The following is a 20,965-nucleotide window of genomic DNA, read 5'->3' as shown; positions in this document are numbered from 1 at the left end:
CCGAACTACTTTATCTGATTGCACCGGCCTGCCCTTCGAAGCACTTTCAGCAGATAATTTCGGAGCATAGACGAACCTCACTGCACGACGTTCATGAACTCGTTGCTGTCTCAGCTGAATTGGGTCTTTTAGGAGTTTATCCACATTCTTCAAGATGTAGATATTTTTCTTTTTTCGTCTTCTAGAATTATCTAAAAGATTTACTTTTTTCAGATGCTCCTCAGCGTGGCGACCAAAAAGTGGTGGAAACGAAACATCTTAAGATCTGTTTCGTGTGCTTCAAGCTGGCGGTGTCGTTGGTGCATGTCCTCGAAATGATTTTCACCATTGCACCTGGGCTGCTGCAGGGCGTCGTTGGCGGAAAAGTTGTAATTACAGGACGAGAAAAAGAAACAGCTGGAACACGTGGACAAGATCATGCATCGACTGACGAGCGAGAAGAATTCCTGGTTCCTATCCCTATCGCCCACATCTGCTATAAATGGGACAATCACACAGTTCCTACAGCTTTGTCTGTTTGCGTGGTGCACATTTACAGATGCGTTGTACTGGGTCAAATTCGTGTATACCATTCTCAGCCTGAAGACGGCCAATTTATCTACCCTCCTATGCTACGACCAAATATTCAGCGACATCACTAAGTCATTAACTTGATGTAACCGAAAACGGAGCCACACGTTACGGGAGATTCCAGTGCGCCATGCTGGAGACGGTTCTGTGTTGGCATGTCGATAAGAGCACATTCAATCGCAAGTGCTGCAAGGCTTCGTAACAAAATTCCGCGTGAGCAATTAATACTCCGACGCAAACGATCATGTCAACTACGAAAACTACCGCCACATTTGCCACAAGTGGTATTCTAAAATTATCAAAGCGAGAATGTTTTGCTTAGATTCCAAGTTTTTTTTAATGTTTTTTTGAGGCACTTAGATTCCAAGGATTACATGCAGAATCGCAATTCGCTGATTATTCTAATGCGAATTTGGCCAAACTTCCTGCTACTTGCCAAGCTGCCAAATTCAGCGGCAGGATTTGTTCGTTCTGGCGTCCAGTTATATAGGGCAGCTAAAGGCTCGCTCCGAGCAGATGATGCAGGAAAGCGATTTCCATCAGGTTTCCGAAAAGCCGGTCACGGTCGAGTCAGGAATATCGAAGGCAGTGAACGGTGATAGAAAGAATGGTAAGTTATTAAACATTGCTGTTAGATTTCAATTGTTAAAGGCTATTTTTATTTCCAGAACGTAAAGAATGGTCTTTATGGCTTGTTGCACCCCTGTTGTCCAAACTATCCAGTGCTGTTCAAGGAAGAAAACTTAAAGTAGTCGGCCAATTCCATGCTCGTATCGGACAGTCAGTTGGAACGTGATGGAGTTGTGTGACAGAAATAACGCATCCATAAAATATTTTCGACAACTGCTTCCATTGGCAAATCAGACTTGTGAGCTTATCGCGTAGCGTAAGCTATTTTTATGCGTTTGTATCTGGAAGATGATCGGGGCCAGCTGTATATCGATTCCGTTGAGTACCGTACTGGAAACACTGGTACGGTTGTATGTTTTGAAGGTGAGTTTGGTTGGTTGGCAGCTTTCGATATTGGGGATGTTCAATTTTTTTTTGTTGCAGGTTGCTGTACCGGATCGGAATAGCCAACGGATTTGCATCGATCGTTACCAGCATGTGCTGAGTTTGCTGAACTGTGTTAAATGAGGAACAGAAGCGGCAGATTCAGGCCAATAATGCTCGCTTTGAAAATGAACTGTTGGATCAGCTGATTAATGAAGGATGAAAGTATGAATACACCAGTTCCGTCAACGTCTGAAGTGCCGGATTCGACTACGACGAATGGCGTGGAACCGAAGGATGAGGGAGTTCCGACAACGAGATCTGGAAGGCTGATCCCCGAGGACAATTCCATCAAAAAAGAGGACATTGAAGAGTAAAAAAGACGGGAAGAAGCTCACGAAGAGGCTGTTGAAGAAACTGTCGGAACGATCCATCAACCGATTGCCACAGCTCTCAGTAAACTCTTGCACACGATCATTTAATGTTATCCAAATAGCAATGGACTAACAAAATGGCTGAAACTACCTAATCACGCATTGCTGATGTTTGTGGCTTTGAGGCCATCCTTGCATTACAATTCAGTTTTGCTGTACAAGCTTCTTCGTCTGTTTCGAGTAATTTTGATCGAGATAATTGTCGATCCATGGAATCCATCCAGATTTCTGTCAGGTTTCCGAAAAACCGATCAAGGTCGAGTCACCAGAATCGAAGGCAGTAAACGGTGAAGGTAATTTTCTAAGCATTGCTGTCTTTTTTTAAATGTTAAAAGTCAATTTTTCTTTCCAGAACGTTAAGAAATTAAAGCCGAGAAAAACGCCATCGTCTCCTGTATTCTATGAGTTTGTGAAATTCAAATTCACAGGCCTCGAAGAGTAACAACAGCAGCGGTAGCAGTTCTAGCACCAACTCCGATGTGAAAAAAATCGACTTGGGAATCGTCCACTTGGGAGACTTCCGTCGTAAGCAGTGTACTATAGCGGTACCGCGACGAAGGAAAAATTGCCCAAGGAAATCAAACGAAAAGAACTGGCCCGGGAGAATGAACGGAAACGGGAGGAAGCAGCCGCAGAAAAGAAGCGCGAGAAAGAAAAGGAGATACGGCTTAAAACAAACGGGTTGACGCGGGCATTGGAGAGGGAACAGGATCGTAGCGAACGGGACCTCAGCTCGGATTCCAACTCCAGCAACGAGCATCGCGGAAGCCAGGAACCGCCGCCAGCGAAATCAACAGCAGCGTTTATTCGTGGTCCCATGATGCCAGACATGCCTAGTCAAATGATAATCTTCCGGAGGAGTGTTTTTATTATTATTTTTGTCTCTTTTGAGTGGTTTTTTGCTAGGACCTACGTAGGGTTTTGTCTCATTATTGAAAATAAATATAAATATAATATAAATTTTAACAATTTTTTTTTCTTTATTCCGGTTTGAGACCTCCCCGAAATTCCGTTTATGGGCTGACACACATACATACAAGCGATTTTTGGTGTGCACTAATACATTAACACAAAATGTAAACAAACCAAACGTGCGTTTGTGTGCGTAAGCTGTCATTCTGTATCGGGAAATTCATTTCAAGTAGAATCGGTTGGGCCATTAAATGCTTGAATTCAATGGGAGGAATGCTAGGAGAATGCTTGGAATCCAAGCATTCTTTCAAGCATTCCAAGCATTTATTTTGTTAAGCGGGAATTTACATCATTTTTATTTTACACGTTGCAAAATTTTACATCATTTTTATTTTACTTGTTGCAAAATTTCACTGGCGTGTAATTTCCAACTAGCACTGAAAATTCCGTCATATATGATGCTTCTTTTTATTTACATCACATGTGATGTGATTTTACAGATTTTTTTCGTTGTGTGAAATGCCACAGTTGATTGCACCACTGCAGGTACAGCCGAAAGGTGCAGTCGAAGCTGCCGATGATGATATGTGGCCCGATGCCACAGTTGATGCAACGACCGCAGATGCAGTCGAAAAGTACCGACGAGACTGTCGATGAAGATGAGTGGCCAAATGCCACAGTTGATTCCAGGATCGCAGGTGCAGCCGTAGATTGCAGTCGAAACTGCCGATGATGATACGTGGCCAAATGCCACAGTTGATTCGGCGACCACCGATGCAATCGGAAAGTGCAGTCGCAACTGCCGATGATGATACGTGGCCAAATGCCACAGTTGTTTCGGCGACCACCGATGCAATCGGAAAGTGCAGTCGCAACTGCCGATGATGATACGTGGCCAAATGCCACCGTTGATTACACCACTGCAGCTGCAGCCGAAAAAATGCAGTCGCAACTGCCGGTGATAGTAGATGGCCCAATGCCACAGTTGACAACACCACTGCAGGTGCAGCCGAAAAGTGCAGTCGAAGCTGCTGACGATGATATGTGGCCCGTTGCCACAGTTGATGCAACGACCGCAGATGCAGTCGAAAAGTGCCGACGAGACTGTCGATGATGCTGAGTGGCCAAATGCCACAGTTGATTGCACCACTGCAGGTGCAGTGAGAAATTGCGGCCGGAGCAGCCGATAATGTTGAGTGGCTAGTCACCACAGTGTGCACTGCGATTGCGGAATCCAGAAGATGGTGCTGTGTGGCTGAACACCACCGTAGATGTTCCCACTGCGAGCGCACTAAGTCGGTTGATGCCGTCGATGTCGGGATGTTATCACTTGCCACCTTTCCTCCGACGAATGCAGCGAGAAATTTGCAGCTGGAGCTGCAGGTGATATTAAGTGGCTGGCCACCACAATTGGTGCTACGTCTGCGAGCGCCGTAGAGACGGATCTAGACGCTACGATGATGCTTTACGGCTGACTGCCACCTTTAATGTAATTACCATGAGCGCGTAGTAGCCGAGCCGAGACAGGCAGTTGTAGCCGAGACGAGACAGGCAGTTGTAGCCGAAATCACTGGTGATATTGAGTGGCCAATTGCCACCTTTTCTCCGGCGAATGTAGCGGGAATTGAGGCGATAATAAAAAGAAGGCCGCCTGTGTTGGGGAAGAAGGCGCTTGTTAGCAAGAAGGTTGCAGGTTTTCTTTAAATGTCGTCTTACCTGTGCGACCCTCTTGTTTTCCGTTTTTGAAGCTTTGAGCTTCCCTCCACGCTCGGAATCCGCCCTTCTCGGTTGGCGTAAGTTCACCTTTCAGTAGACGCTTTTCTGCTGTGCTTCCGAAAAGCACGTGACGCGTGTTTTGATACGCACCTTAACGGAGCTTCTTCCAATTGTTGTGTGCTGAGGAACTGCCTCTTTTCAACGGGTTTTATTTTTCGGTTTTCTCCGACGTTTTCCGACCGACGAACTGACGCACAAAAATCTGCTCTCTTGGCGAGCTTTTTTCTTTTTACACCCCGGAAACGCGAATGACGTTTCGCGGGTTTTCCACCTCACGCTAAACGTGAAAGACTCGTGTATTTTACACGCAGTGTATTTTGTCGTGTTTTTGGGTAAATTTTAACGACACGCTATGAATTATCAACATGGGGATGGGTTTTTTGGTTGCCAAATTATCGTATCATATCATTTAGGACTAAAAACATCTAATGAAATTTCAATTGTAACACGCTGTCCTGACTTCATCTTCTGTCGTTATTTCGTCGAGGTTTTTGATACGGATGGTAACTTCGTGACATAGCGCACGCACCTCCGCCTTCTCGCCTAGAACTTCCTCCGCCAGCACCTTGAAGGATGCACTCTTTGTTGCTGAACTTCGTTTCAACTCGAGGATCATCTCACCGGAACGAGTACGACGGATCCTCCTCACGTTTTCACCTAGTCCAGCAAGCTTGTCGTCGGTCCGCATCTGACGAAGCACGTCCGCGTACGTACCCTCTGGCGCCTTAACTACGATAGCTTCACCTTTTTCTCTTACGCGGCTTCGCTGCTTTTTGGGCTTGGGGTTTGCTTTCGTAGCTCTCTCCTTACGGTGTTTACGCGTCACTGTTTGCCATTCGGAGGACGCTCCCTCATTGCGTCTGTCGTCCTTGCCTTTCAGTTGGCCAGGGTCCTGTCGAACCATCGGGTCTCGGGCCCTCTTCTTTAGGGTGCCAGGTCTTGGATCACCGAGCGACCCTCGTTTCCTCTTTACACTCTTAGAGCTTCTCGGAGTAATAAGCTCATTCCTCACCGTTTGAACGAAGGCATCGATCCGTTTCGGGCGACTGACATTCGCCTTAGAGGGTTTCTCCGCCTCTGTTCCTCTGCTAGTAGCGCTGCCATTTAGCGCTCTTACCATCTCTAGGACTGCTTTGTTTGCCTCTGTAAAAAGAGCCATAGCCTTCACAAGCTTGTCCTTGACCTCCTTATGAATGTTTTGCTTGCTCAAAACCAAGCTAGTCAAAGCCTTCATTTCTGTCATCGCTTCCTTCATTGCCTTTGGCATAGGAACTTCCTTCTTCTCTGGAGAGCTGACAGGCTCTCCTCTTTCTTCCGCTATGGAGCCTTCTGGAGTTTCTACCAGTTGGACAGCAAGCTGCCGAGCTGGAGATCGCCTTAGACTCCTGCCACCGAACGGATTAGGGCTTGCACCCTTCTCCGCACTCTCCTCCTTCTTCCTCTTATCATTATTTTTAGTATTTTGAATCATTAGTGAATCCCACGAGTAGCTAGGGAAATATACGGTCGACTGCGCCAGTGCCCTGCTTTAGCGCAGCAAGGACTGCAATACTGTGGGGTTTGTCCCGGTGCCCCACAGGCTACCGTTATCGACTGACACATTTACAACCCGCCAGCCTTCCACCTCATAACCACGGTCTTATGCATGGGACCGTTTTAGCGCTCCCATGAGCAGCACACCTTGGGCACATTGGGTTGTTTCTTTCCAATAGGTCCGGTAGGGTAATCCAATTCCGTTTGCGTTGTCGTCATCGAGAGGGGGGTTGCTGGATTTAGTCGCCTCTTACGACATGGGCCAGTGACCCAGGGGTAGTATTCTTGGGCCGCTACCCCACGGCTGGCAACCTGTGAAGGGGTAAAATCACAGAGATAAAATATATGAAAAATTCCAAATTTAAATACAGGGCCTTATTCTGCGAGGCGAATGAAGTGACTCGGAGTCACATTAGTCGTAGTCACGTGACTATAGTCGTGGTATTCCGAGAGGCGACTCACGCCAGGTGACTAGTTCATTGCTCCATTCATTTTGACGTTCCAGAGGCAATGAACCAGTTTCATCAGGTTCACTATGCAAACTGTCAAAATATTTAAGGACATTTAAAGAAGGTAGGGTGTGTAGTATCAGAACAAGAATACATTCGAATATGTTTCCTTGTTCATTACTTTAACAACTAAGCATGCCAAGCTAGATCAAGAAAGTATAATAAACATTCTAGTGTCAACTACCATCAAGTGCAGATCTCCTGAAGTTAGTTCTCTTTTACGGACACTTTAAAGGATTAGAAACTGTTCCTGTTTCTGGATACTACATTGGCGACGAGGATAAAGAACCATTACGTTGGGTAAGAGACAAAGGTCCAGGTATGTTGCTTTAGAGATTCATTTTCGTAGAAGTTAGAGAAAAATGAGAAACGAACCAGTCGCTTAAATGCGAACCGGAAGTCTGGTTTCGTTCTGCAAATATGCAGGTGTAGTAGAAATGGATCAGGCGCTTAAATGCGCATTGAGAAGGCTGATTCCATTCTGCCGAAAAGCAGGTGAAAAACTATTGTAAAAGTTGTTCAGAAGTTGAAATGGATCAGGCGCTTAAATGCGCAATGAGAAGGCTGATTCCATTCTGCCGAAAAGCAGGTGAAAAACTATTTTTGAAAAGTTAGAAATGGATCAGGTGCTTAAATGCACATAAGGAAGTCTGATTCCATTCTGCCAATAAGGCAGGTGAAGAATTGCAGATATGAACTAGGTAGTCGCTAAATGCGGAGTTCAATGTCTGGTTTCAACTGGTAAATAAGATGCTAATTATAAAAATAGACAGAACAAGAGTTGGAAAATTGTTTTGACTAGAATTTGTTGAAATGACAGATTACTGCGATGAGAGAAAAGTGATTAATTAGTCTGTAAAAGATATTTGTTATAACAAATGTATCCGGAAGTTCTTGAACAGTAATTTAAGGAAAAGTAACAGTTTATGAGATAATCTGTGAAGAATTTACTGACTGCTAATTTCTATGTTGAAATGATGTAAGATATTGAAAAATTTGCGAGTGGACTTTTGCGTATAAATAGGCAAACCAATGAGAAGTTTTTTTAAGATTTTCATAGTTTATGTACTATTTACAGTTGATCCGATGTGGTGAATGTAACGTGATTGAAAAATGAAATCATACCACAGAAGTTGTTCGATCCTGTAGTGACTGCTAATAAAAAAATTGTCGATCAACGTTTTTTTAATTGGAACATAGTCAGCAAATAAGGCATAAAGTTTTCTTGCACAGAAGAAATAGCCAAATTCAACTGTGCGGTAATTTGAGTGATATTTTCAAAACTTGATGTATGTTGAATCATGCCTCCAGAGGATTTAGATTTGCGCAAGAAAGGAAGATAATTGGGGAACGATTATGCAAGGCAGCATTATAGATTGTTGAACATCAGAAGCGAATAATGAAAAGTCATTTGCATTGAATTGCATTCGGATGATATTTATTTTTCGTAAGATAGTTGTGTTATATAATAATAAGGTATTTTGAGTGACACTTTACCATCCTTGTGGCATTTGTGGGAAATTTATGGTATCCTTAATAAAGCATTGAACGTGTTGATGAATTATGTTTAGAAGGAAAATCTATCCAATCCATTAAATGTAAATCATTTTAAGATCAATGTAAGCTGTTTGCTACAGTTTACAGAGTTACAAAAAAACGATAATTGAATGTAGTTATTCCAAAGAGGATTATAGAACATAAAGAAAAAAAACAGTGATAACCAGAAATGTTTCTTGGAAATAAAAAGAAGAAGTGATCAAAAATCACTAAATAGTACTGAAACAAAAAGTTGAATCTAAAACGCACCTTAGGTAAGAACAAGAAACTTGAAGTGTTCAAAACAATATAAAAAAGAAAGTAAATGTAGTATCAGAACAAGAATACATTCGAATATGTTTCCTTGTTCATTACTTTAACAACTAAGCATGCCAAGCTAGATCAAGAAAGTATAATAAACATTCTAGTGTCAACTACCATCAAGTGCAGATCTCCTGAAGTTAGTTCTCTTTTACGGACACTTTAAAGGATTAGAAACTGTTCCTGTTTCTGGATACTACAGGGTGATATTTAATTTCTTGGATGACGTCACATTCACAAAACATTCGAAAATTTATGCTGATAATACAAAACGCAGAGAAAACTTGGCTTTTGAAACACAACAAAACTGATATGGTTGAATTGCTTTTTTTCTTTTGAAACAAAGCAATCTTTTTTTAACCAAAGGAAAATGTTTTTAATTTATATAAAAACTTCAGCATTTGATTCAAAAGATACTTTGATTCGACTTGCAAAAAGAATAAAAAACTGAAATATCGAATGAGGTTTGGCTAGTCGTGTGAAAATTTGGATCAGAGTAAACTAAATTAGAAGGATTCGGGATGAAGTATGGTAAGTATAGTTTTTTTTTTGTATTTTGCCCTCTCAAGCTTTTCAGTCGCATGCTTATTTGCCTCTGCCTAAGTGTATGTTAATAAAGAGTGAATATTGAAAGTTTTCTATAAGCTTGCATTTTTACACGACCAAGGGCGACGGATGGTTTTTTTTCTCAAAGTGCCTGGCTGCCTAAACCGAGGCGAAAACTGCGCACTCCAAATCCAGTGGTCATGGTCCTCGAAAATTAGGACCAGATGATTCGAACAGAGTAAACCAGTTTGTGACCCAGAGTTTCATTTGATTGTGAATGAAAATAAATTTAAACTACTCTTTGCATTAGCCTGCAGAGTTCGGCCGGGGCACTTTCAACATCCTAGAAGCCAGTTTTTCTATTTATGAGACTAGAATCTGAAGCAACGCACATCAAACAAGAAGACTTTTTCCTTTTGCTTTTTCCGAGAATTTGTATTTAAGTTATGAATTCTTCCGAAAAATTGAATATACCTTCATTTAATCATTTAGATATTCGTTAACAAATTTTATTACAGATGTTTGATTGAAAAAAAAATCTGAGCTTACCTGAATTTGCTTGAATAAATCCAGTCTTCTTCAATTTATAATCTCATTTATTTGAAAAAGCACGCCCAATCATTTTGTTATTATTTGGAAGAAAGTTAATCTTTCCATAATATTATTTAAATAGAATTGATTAAGAAATGAAACATCTTAATTATTTTAAATCAATTTTTGTGATCAAATTTGCTTGAAACTCGATCTGGTACCCTTTGAACTTCAGAATTGATCAGACTATAAAAACTGCGATAAAAAAAAAATAAATAAAACACATGAGAAACCATACGACATTTTTTTAATTGATTTCTTTTAACAACTTTGATAAAATTTTAAAAAAAATCGCTATTTTTTGACTACTAATACACATTTAAACACGAAAATGTATAACCTTAGAACTCAATCCCTGTTTATGGATTGGTTGTTCATCGAAGTTCATTCGAAAAAAGCTTTCGCCCAACGTGCGTGCACACCCAGGTGGTGCAAATCTGTTAGATTTTATGTTCAATTTTATTGGAAATTTCCAACAAAAACGAGTTTTGATGGATTTGTAAGGTCTTTTTTTGTGTTTGTTTTCAGATCCAGCTGATGTAAACGAACATTTTGACATACATAACATCTTCTCAGCCTTTTTCTTGATACCACCTAAGCTATTCATAAAAAATGTGCTTCACCTTCCCTTCTATTTTTTAAAATTTTTGCCGCTGTGTTCATTCGCAAGCTCCAAAATGAATTATATGAACTGTCAAATGATATTTGAGCATAAACAAAAATGGATAGGAAAAGGTAATTTTCTTAAATTAAATTAAATTTGTGTTTTTAAAGTTGATTTTTTTTTCAGAATGCATTGGCTGGTACCCTGTACACTTATCCGGGTAACTTCCGCCCTACAAGGCCCTGATTGCGGCACAGTTCTTTGGTGTCAAGGTGACAATTTTCGTGTTGGCGAAACGAACAAGAGTTCCGACTTCCCGAAGAAGTTCCCAATTGGAAAGGATCCGACTTTCGAAACCACCGATGGCAAGTTCCTGATCGAGAGCACAGTTATCGCGTATTACATTTCGAACGACCCGTGACCTGTTGGTTCCCTCGTACTGAACCAGCCTCAGGTTAAGGCAGTGGTTAAAAACTTTACGCTTAGTGCCAAGGCAGCGGAAGTCGACCCAAATAAGTTTTCCGAGTTCCAGAGCAAGGCGGCTGGAGGTGCGGGTGCTCAACAGAAGAAACACAAGGGAAATGAACCGACCTCAACCAAAAAGGAACCGCAACCCGCCGAGGAAATGTATGCCACCGAATTGGCTTTAGCAGAGGAACCTAAATCCAAGGATCCGTTCGATTCTCTGTCGAGGGAACTTTCAATTTCGACGGCTTCAAACGGTGTTATTCCAACGAGGATGAAGCTAAATGATGATGAAGCTTCCATGTGTCTGTTTTGTAAGGACAACAACAGCACAATCTCCGGCATCTGGCGGGGACAGGAGCTGGCCTTCACTCTTTCCCCCGACTGACAGATCGATTACGAGGTGTACGACTGAAAGAAACTCGACCCCAAGTCCGAGAAAACTAGAAACCTGGTCAAGCAGTACATCTTCTGGATTAGAGCCGACAAAGTCGGTCGCAAGTACACCCTGGTACAAATCAAGTAAATTAGCATATGAACGGTTTGCCTTAGAGGAAAAATAAACTATATTAAAACAGAAACGGTTACACAATATACCTCAATATGGATTAGAAAATTCCGGTTTCCTGGATGAGGACTTTATAGTTAATCAACTAAAGTACGGTTTTTTTTAAAATAGCATGAACAAATCGCTCTGACCCGCTAAGAAGATCATCGTCCACAACCAGGTTCATGAATAAGCAACTCAAATTCGTTATTAACAGCAACACAAAAAAGAAACCACCTTTTTTGTTATATCATTAAATTCACAAAATTCACACGATTCCATAGATTTCCCAAAATTTGCCTTGAGCGGCATAGAGTTTTCAACATTCGTCAATGCTCAGGCACATATTTTCAACGAACCCCCACATATAGGTATATTCGTATCAAGAGTAGCTCGGAAACACTACAGGTTATTTTTATACTGAATTGTGTTAAATGGAATTGATTATCAAATTTTTTTTTATCAAATTTATCCAAAAAGAATTCCTTTTTAAAACAACATATTTTTAAAATCCATAATATATTTGCCTCAAAAATTTGATTTATGAAAAAACAAGTTGCGATTAAAGATTTAAACTAAGAAAATAATCCTTTGTTTTATTTTTTCAAAACATTTTTCATCTAAAAGCATTTATTTTAAAGTTTTGTCAATGATATCATTAAAATTTTGTCATATTGAGAAATTTTCGTTGTTATTTCTTCCAAGTCACCTGCGGAATAGGTTACGACTTCAAAAGTCACTTGGCACCGACTTGAGTCACGCCATTCGCCTCTGGGAATACGGTGACAGTAAAAAAAGTTCATTTAAGTCACCCAAAGTTCATTCAAGTCACGGCATTCGCCTGCTAGAATACGGTGACTCTTAAAAACTATGTCACTTCACGTCACTCGCCTCGCAGAATAAGCCCCACAATTAGCTGATTTAAGCCCAATAAAAGCTTTGAAAAATTAGAATAGAAATTTTTTCCACTTATAGAGAATTCGTTTTCAAGTGGTGGTGCACCGGTGCACTACCGGTAGTGCACTTTTTATCGTTTTCATGCTCGTTTTCACGATAAGTAGTGCACTGGTAGTGCACCATAAAGTGGACGGTGGAACACTCTGAAAATATTTGGTGTTGCTTGCGCTCTCACCAATACTATCATGAATTTTGAAAACACGTGCTTCCCGATGTAAACAAATATCAGCTGGTTGGTTTATTTCTATACCGCAAAAATTGCGTTCGAGCTGTTTTTTTTTCTCTTTTTATCCCGAAGAACGGAAACTTGTTCCGGATTCAATACCAGTGTCGTTTCCAACAGAGGCGGAGAATTTCACCTGGATGGCACGTTCCAAAGCAAACAACGCTCCCAAGAAAAAATGTGTCCAGAAGGCTTGCTGCAATCGGTTCCAGGCGATGCCGAAAAAGAGCAGCAAATCAGAGTGCAAAAAGGCCAACCCAAAGATCTGGTGGAATCGCCCAAACCGAAAAGTATTCTTGTTCGGGAGGGTCCTATAAGTTGGTCTTCACAGCAAGAAGCGTTCAGCTGCATCGAAGCTACTCTGCTACCAGCAAGCTTCGAGCTGTGCCTTAGGGTGACGATGCTCGGTTGCGCCAAGTCCCGGATTCCCACCCGTTGCCCTTCAAAAACGGTAGTTCGATACTACACCCGCATTGGGAGCTTGAATTTCGTTCGTTTCGGTCTGTTAGCAAAATTTTCTTCCCCGACTTCCGCGATCCGAGTTCCAAGAATTTTTTTTTTGTAATCTTAAATGGAAATAGGTACTCGAACGAAGGATTTGCGAGAAATAAACGTTCAAAATACCGGAACCTTCAAGCTGGGGTAACTGCAGTCTAGCAGCAGCAAACACAGACCACCCAGAATTAGCCGGTATTGCAGTTATCATCAGAGCCAGAGGCGAATCTACCAAGCAAAATAAATCTGAAATCTTCACAATTCAACATAATACATAAATTCATGCTAAAATTTTCATATTGTTTAAAAGACAATGATCAACTAAAGTAAATTTAATTTCAATTTTCGAAGTAAAACGAAAACAAAATACCAGCTGTAATGGATTTTTGACAGCTTGATGTTTTTTGTTGACACTGCCGATTTCACGCACACCTACAAAGGAGAGTGCAAAACTCGATTCATGCTCGTTTTCAGCGTGGATGGTGCAAAACTTTCGGGTGGTGAAAACGAATACGGTATTACTGTTCCTAACCCTTCCGGAGAACTCTTTATTTTGCTCCTATGGTATTCTCCCATTTCACAGCCAGAGTACGGGGCCAGATACTGCAGTGGGGCAGCATCGGAAGCAGTAGCCGACACGATGATGGTGTATTTCATGACTCCAGTATCAGTCTTCACAATCTGGGCCACAGTCGAACGCTTCTGACCGATGGCTACGTAGATGCAATACAGTTTTTTGGATTCATCCTGATCATTATTGAATCGCTTCTAGTTGATGACGGTATCGATGGCCAAAGCGGTTTTTTTACGCGATAAAGAAAATGATATTAAATATTAAATAAATAGAAATTTTCTACTTTCGTTTGTGAATCCAGTATTTTTTCTTACCCTGTTTGACGATCTACGATGATTAGCTCACGCTGTCCACGACCGATCGGTACCAGCCAATCGATGACCTTGATACCGGTTTGCAAGGGTTCACGCACAGAAACACGGGGGATGATGCCAGGGCTTTGATACCGACACGGAAACGCTGCCCGGTCTTGATCTCGCCCTTTCCGCCAATAGCGTTACCCAAGGCGTAGACAACACGGCCCAAAATTTCATCACCAACTGGGACGTCGACAAGGGCATCGGTACGCTTGGCAATGTCACCCTCCTTGATCACTTGTCGATACCAAAGACGACAACACCGACGTTGTCCGGTTCCAAGTTAAGAGCCATACCGTTAAGACCGGATGAGAATTCCACCATCACATAGGCCTGAATGTTTTGAGACCGTACACACGGGCGATAACGTCACCGATGCTCAATACGCGACCATTTTTCTCCAGATCAGCCTTCGGGGCCGAATCCAGGATGCGTTCTTCCAGGATGGAAGAGATCTCGGCACTGCGGTTTACTCCCGAGATGCGTAGGATGCGGGCAGCGACAGTCACAGCCGGCACGGCCAGCTTGGCAGTCTGGGTAGCGGTTCTCGGCAGCTGGCGGGCCACCTGGATGGCCAAACGGGCAGACAGCATCGATATCTTGCGTGTCAACTCTTGATTTCTACCGGTATGAGATTTTCACGGGTGTTTCTCCTCGAAACGAACGCAACTGGCGAAAAACCTGCTTATTTTTCTGCTGCGACAGTTAAAATTATGGTTCAGTGACAATGACTGTATGCTCTGTGCATGAGTTCACTGCATTTTATTATATCTATAGTTGAATGCATACGCGCAACAACAAATATGTAGTTGAATCTATTATATTCAAAATTTAATACCTAAATTCGATTATACAATTATATTTGAATCTATCATATCTATAGTTGAATCAATTATACCACTACAGTTGAATCTATTATATTTATAGTTGAATGCCTAAAATCAATCATACAACGGTAGTTGAATCTATCATATCTACAGTTGAATCAATTATACCATTACAATTGAATCAATTATACCATTACAATTGAATCAATTATACCATTACAATTGAATCTATTATATTCATAGTTGATTGCATAAGGTCAATCAGCAGTGTTCAGGTGTATTTTTTCGGATTTACGCGTGACAAAAAACTACACAGTAAACGAAAATTACCGAGTTCGGTAATTATTTTACCGAAATCCTAACATGTGGAGATCGTTAAACTGTTCGGTAATTTTCTATGGCTGAGAAGTGACAGCTGTCAAATATTACGGACCTTTTTCGGTAAAAAATAACCAAAACTCGGCTGATCATCTGTCAAAATATTGACAGTTGTCAACATGACAGCTCGTTATATAACCGACCAATCGGTATTGTTGAACCGAAAGGACTTTAATTAATACCGAAAGGCCGGTTATTTTTAACTGAAAAACTAAAAAGCTCGGTTATATAAACCGAACAACTGGTAGACTTAACCGTAAAACCTGTAACGATTACCGAAATACCTAAAACCATTACCGAAATACTTGAAATTTTTTACCGAAACACCTGTAATTATTATCGAAATACTGATAATTTTTACCGAAAAAACTGTAAAAGTTCGGTAATATTTACCGAACAATCGGAAGAGTTTACCGAAGTATCTGTAATTTAAACCAAAAAAACGGTCAGTTTTACCAGATAAATTCAAAAAGTTCGGTAATGTTTACCGAAAAACTGGTAACTTTCACAAAATTGCTCCAATTTTTACCAAAAATTCGGTTGTTTTCACCGAAAAATTGATTTTTTTCGCCGAAATATCTGTTATTACCGCAATGCCGATAATATTTACCAAAAACTAAAATTTTCACTAATTTTTACCGAAAACCGCAAAACGTTCCGTAGATTGGTGTACGTAATCAGCATACTACACGAGATGATTTGAGTCTCGAATATCATCTCATGTAATATGCTGTGCATCATAAGCTGAAACTAGCAAACGTTTTGCGGTTTTCGTTAAAAATTACCAAAAAAATTATTTTTTGCTAAATACTATCGCATTTCTAGAGGACGCCTCAATAGCAGAGGCTTAATCTACAAATAAAAATGAGGAGCTGGATCAAATTATTTTAACTTTATTTTCTGTGTTATGGCAACATGGTACCGTCTCGTGGCTTTTCAAGGATCCCCTCCTCCACATTCTGTGGACAATGGCCATCTGCCACAGGTGACTGGAGGAAGGTTGTCACAGCCACGGGACCTGGAAGTAAAATTAATTTTTTACTAAAGTGCGGAAAATAAACTCATCCGATGTACCTTTACTGGAGCTGCGATCAAATTAGCAATCCATTCCATGCGAAGCGCCGCGGTGCTGGCGATGTCCCAAATCCGATCGTCTATGTGCGTTCAAGTGCATGCATGGAGGCCATCGAAGCAAAAATAAAAACTGCTGCTTCATTGCTCAAAACACGCGAAACCGAAAATGCCGAGCAATGGCGACGACTGGCCGGTTAAAAGACACCCATCACACTCGAGCACACGAAAGTAGTCGAAACGATTAATTTCGGTTGCAAGAATGAGAAGGAAGACCCGGAGTGCGAAAAAATGACAATCGAATTTTGACGTTCGTCTTGTTTGCAGTTTGATTTCGGTGATTTTTTACCGAAAATTGATGGCATTGAGATTTGTTTACATTAAAATATAAGAACTTCGGTAAGTCAAGAGCCGATTTACTGAACTCGGTAAAAACTAAACGTCAAATTGATCAATTACCGAAAATTTTCTAATTACAGAGCTAGTTCTGTAAAATAAATTACCGAACTCGGTAATTTTAGTTTACTGTGTATTCTTGTAGCAGTTGTGACAGCTCAAGCTGAAATATATTTTTGGAAGTACAATCAAATGACGTTCTGAATCTAAGTGTAATGTTTAGTACTTACAATTAATTAGTATTTGCCTCGCTCTGTGCTATTGAAGTGAGATCTTTTCCATATAACTTCTTGGCTCTTTTTATCTAAATGTACCGAGTAAATCTTCAAGTACAGCTGACAAAGGTTAATTTTTCATGTTTACTTACAATCCGTGTCCGGGAAGAATTTGGAGAGCCTTCAAGATTTCCAAATGGTTCTAATTGGGTGTTTTTGTTAACTACTTAACCTCGCTCGAACAAAGTATTTTTGTGATTTATACCTGTAGTAAATAGCACTAAATAGTATTCATTTTAACGATTCGCTGATAAATTATCCGTCGTAACTTACGATAGCACTATACTTGTTGAGCTTTCTCACGAATTTTCTAATAATTTTGTAGGTAGCTGTTGATTTTTCAACCTCTTCTACACAGACGATTCTAACCGAATACCAAATATCGATCTTTTAAATATCGATTGGTAGGGTTTGAGAAACCTTTTTGTTAGGCAGGTATAAATAGCACTATTATAAATCAATTAACGTAATAATTTTCATAAATCACCGTGACTTTCGTGTCCACGTTTTCTCGATCTATCTCTATCTTTTTTTATAACTTCTTCCTTATACCGAATTTGACGTTTCTACAATTTCTTGTGGCAATACTACGTATCGTTAACTGACAACCTTAGGCCGTGTCAACACCCCCACCCGTAATTCCGGTCATCCCCAGACTAGCCGGACTAACTACCAACTCCTAATTCTAAAACGGCCAAGTTCACTACAGCTTTTCGGTAAATTCCCTTGGCTGTGCGTACCATAGCCTGTCGTACCCGTCCATCAGCTCCTTCGATGACTTCGTCGACTACTCCTCTGGTCCACTGTTTGCGTTCTTTGCTATTTACTACAAAAACTAGATCGCCTTTACCAATGCTTCGCTGTTCACTATACCACTTAGGACGCTGATTGATAGTAGGTAGGTATTCTTTGCACCATCTTTGCCACATTCTATCTGCCAAATATTGTGATCGTTTGTAAATATCCTTCAAAGCATCAGCAAGTTGAGTCTCGGACGTGGGATGACAATCTGTTGCTTTGACTGTTCGAAGGAAGTGGTTCGGGGTAATAGCTTCTTCTTCTGTCGGCTCATCTGGTTTATATGTAAGAGGGCGCTGATTTATCATGTCTTGTGCTTCAGAAAGAGTCGTCCACAATATTTCATCGGTCATCTTTCGTCCGTCGTCTAACGCCTTCATAGATTCTTTTACCGATCGAACCATTCTTTCCCAGATACCGCCCATATGAGGGGTTCCAGGAGGATTGAAATGCCACTTAACATTTGGTCCTATTACGGCTTCTGCGCACTGGTAATCAATATGTTTTCTTATCTCGTTCCATGCCCCAACAAAATTAGTACCATTGTCGGAGAAGAATTCTTCTGGTGTTCCTTGTTTACAGACAAATCGACGAATCGCCATCAAGCAGGACGACGTAGACATCCCGTAAACCACTTCCAGGTGTACGGCACGCGTAGCCATACACGTAAATACAGCCACCCACCGCTTTTCTCTACGCCTTCCCACCATAACTTCCACTGGACCCAGATAATCAACGCCAACTGCACAAAACGGTCCAACTGGTGGGTTTGTTCTTTGAGTAGGCAGGGGGGCCATAAGAGGAACTTGAGGAGAACATTTATATACTTTGCACCAAGCACAATTTTTAGATACTTGACGAATAAGTCCGCGTAACCCAGGAATGTGAAACTTTTGTCGAATTTCATTAAAGACAGTTTCTCGATTGGCGTGTGCATAACGTACATGATAATCTTGAAGAATGAGGATGGTAATCTTATTTTTCTTAGGTAGAATAATTGGAAACCTTTTATCGAAGGAACATTCTGCATTTTCTAGGCGACCACCCATGCGTAATATTTGTTCAGTATCGAGTATGGGAGTTAGTTTATATAGTGGGCTACTTTTTGGAATTTTAAATATTTTTCTTTTCTCTTTCAGAGTAGATATTTTGAATAGTCTACTTACTTCATCGGGAAAGCCTTCATATTGAGCGCGTTTCCAAAGTATTTCTTCGGCCTACCGTAGTTCTTCTTGTTGAAGTGGACGTTGTGTTGATTTCAATTCAATTAAAATAAGTTTCTCTTGTGCGACTTCAGCTTTTGCACACCACAGTGGCTCCCCAGCTATTTTACGTTTTAAATTACACATATATCTGTAGATCGTCGCGGTGACCCGTAACAATCGTTTCCAAGTAGAGAAAACCTCCACATCGATGATGAATTCGTTCGTTTCATTTATGCCAATGTCGTGATGAGTAATAAAGGCTGCTTTCATCTCTTCGCAAGTGTTAGATGGCACACTCTCAGTAGGCCATTGGTGCTCTGGTTGATAGAGAAATGAAGGACCAATAAACCAACAACTGTTAGTGTGTAAAGGCGGGCCAGAGCCCCATTTCGTCATAACGTCAGCAATATTTTGTTTACTAGGAATCCAATGCCAGTTATTCACAATAGAAATAGAAATAGAATTTCAGTTATTCGAAAGGAAACGAACGATTGATACTTGTGTGGCTCAGATCGTATCCAGCTCAATACCGTCTGGGAATCAGTCCAGAAAAAACATTTTGTAGCCTTCAGACTATGATTTTGCCTGACAACATTCACGAGCTTTGCACCTAACAGAGCAGCCATAAGTTCCAAACGTGGAATTGAAATTCGCTTCAAGGGTGCGACCTTATTACGCGACATAACAAGTGCGCACTTCACCCCATTGGCCCATACGATTCGAAAGTATACTGCACATCCATACGCATGTTCACTAGCATCTGTGAATGCGTGAATTTCGATAGATGTAACTTCGTCACGATGCAAATTTCCTAAATAACAACGACTGATACGTGTTTCATCAACTTGAGAGAGTAAACCAATCCAGCGTTTCCATTTCACCAAAGCTTCATCATCAATTTGTTGATCCCATTCACAGCCACTTCGCCATAAGTCTTGGACTAGCAACTTTCCATGCACTGTGAACGGGGTGAGCAGTCCCATGGGATCGAAAAAACCCATGACACAGCTGAGCACAATTCGTTTTGTTGGCCTCGATTCTCCGGTGAAATATTTACTCAAGTCATCTCGGTGAGCGGTTGAGAATGAGAAGACATCCTCACGAGGATCCCATTTTATGCCCAAAACTCTTTCGTTGTCAGTCCGTTTGTCTTGGTTAAAATGAATTGACTGCACACTTTTTGCTGCTCCCATTTTTTCGAGAAACTCTTCCGAGTTTGAGACCCAGTTACGGATCTCGAACCCACCCTTACTGTGGATGTATTTGACTTCTGTGGCTCTCTGAACAGCATGTTCCACCGCATTTGTGCTGTCAAAATAATCATCTACGTAGTGTTTGGAGACTACAGCTTCGGATGCCTCGGGGTACAGATTCGCGAACTCTCGGGCATTGTGATTTTTGATGTGTTGGGCAGAGCACGGAGAACAGGTTGCTCCAAAGGTGGCCACATCCATCACATAGGTTTGAACAGGTTCAGAGGGGTTATTTCGAAATAAAAACCTTTGTGCTTGTTTGTCCTGGGCTCGTATGCGAATTTGGTGGTACATCTCACGGATGTCACCACCAAAGGCCACCCTGAGGTCGCGAAATTTGCTTAAGACCGCCGTAAGCGATATTAACATGTCTGGACCCTTCAATAGGTGAGAGTTTAAGGATTTTCCCTTAACCGTGGCTGCTGCATCCCATACCAGGCGCACTTTATCTGGCTTTTTGGAATGTAGCACCACGTTAAGTGGTAAATACCATGTCTTGTGTGACTCCGTGGAAAGTTCGTCTAACGTTATAATGTGTGCATATCCTTTCTGGACATACTCTTTTATTTGAGTGCATACATTAGCGTGCAGTTTAGGATTTTTAGCTAAACGATTCTCTAATTGTTTCCAACGTCTTAAGGCCATAGTGTAACTTTCAGGAAAATGTGGCTCATCCACATTCCACAATAACCCGGTTTCAAAGCGGTCGCCTATACGGACTGTGGTCGATTCCAGAATTTGGAGCGCTCTTTTATCCTCGGAGGAATATTGCTGAGCTGCTCCCACAGGTTCTTCCAGTACGTATTGAGCTTTCAAAAGG

The 20,965-nt window shown here is 41.3% G+C and overlaps 2 pseudogenes; one reads left to right on the top strand and one right to left on the bottom strand.

Moving 5' to 3' along the window:
- The first annotated feature begins 10,442 nt into the window (after positions 1-10,442).
- On the top strand, positions 10,443-11,623 carry LOC129737687 (elongation factor 1-gamma-like; annotated as a pseudogene).
- Positions 11,624-12,093: 470 nt separating this feature from the next.
- Positions 12,094-14,653, bottom strand: LOC129737686 (ATP synthase subunit alpha, mitochondrial-like; annotated as a pseudogene).
- Positions 14,654-20,965: the final 6,312 nt, after the last annotated feature.

This window comes from Uranotaenia lowii, chromosome 1, assembly GCF_029784155.1.
Source record: "Uranotaenia lowii strain MFRU-FL chromosome 1, ASM2978415v1, whole genome shotgun sequence".
In the NCBI taxonomy this organism is placed as follows: Eukaryota; Metazoa; Arthropoda; class Insecta; order Diptera; family Culicidae; genus Uranotaenia; species Uranotaenia lowii.
Note: the sequence above shows the minus strand (reverse complement) of the source record. Positions and strands in the feature narration are given on the sequence as shown.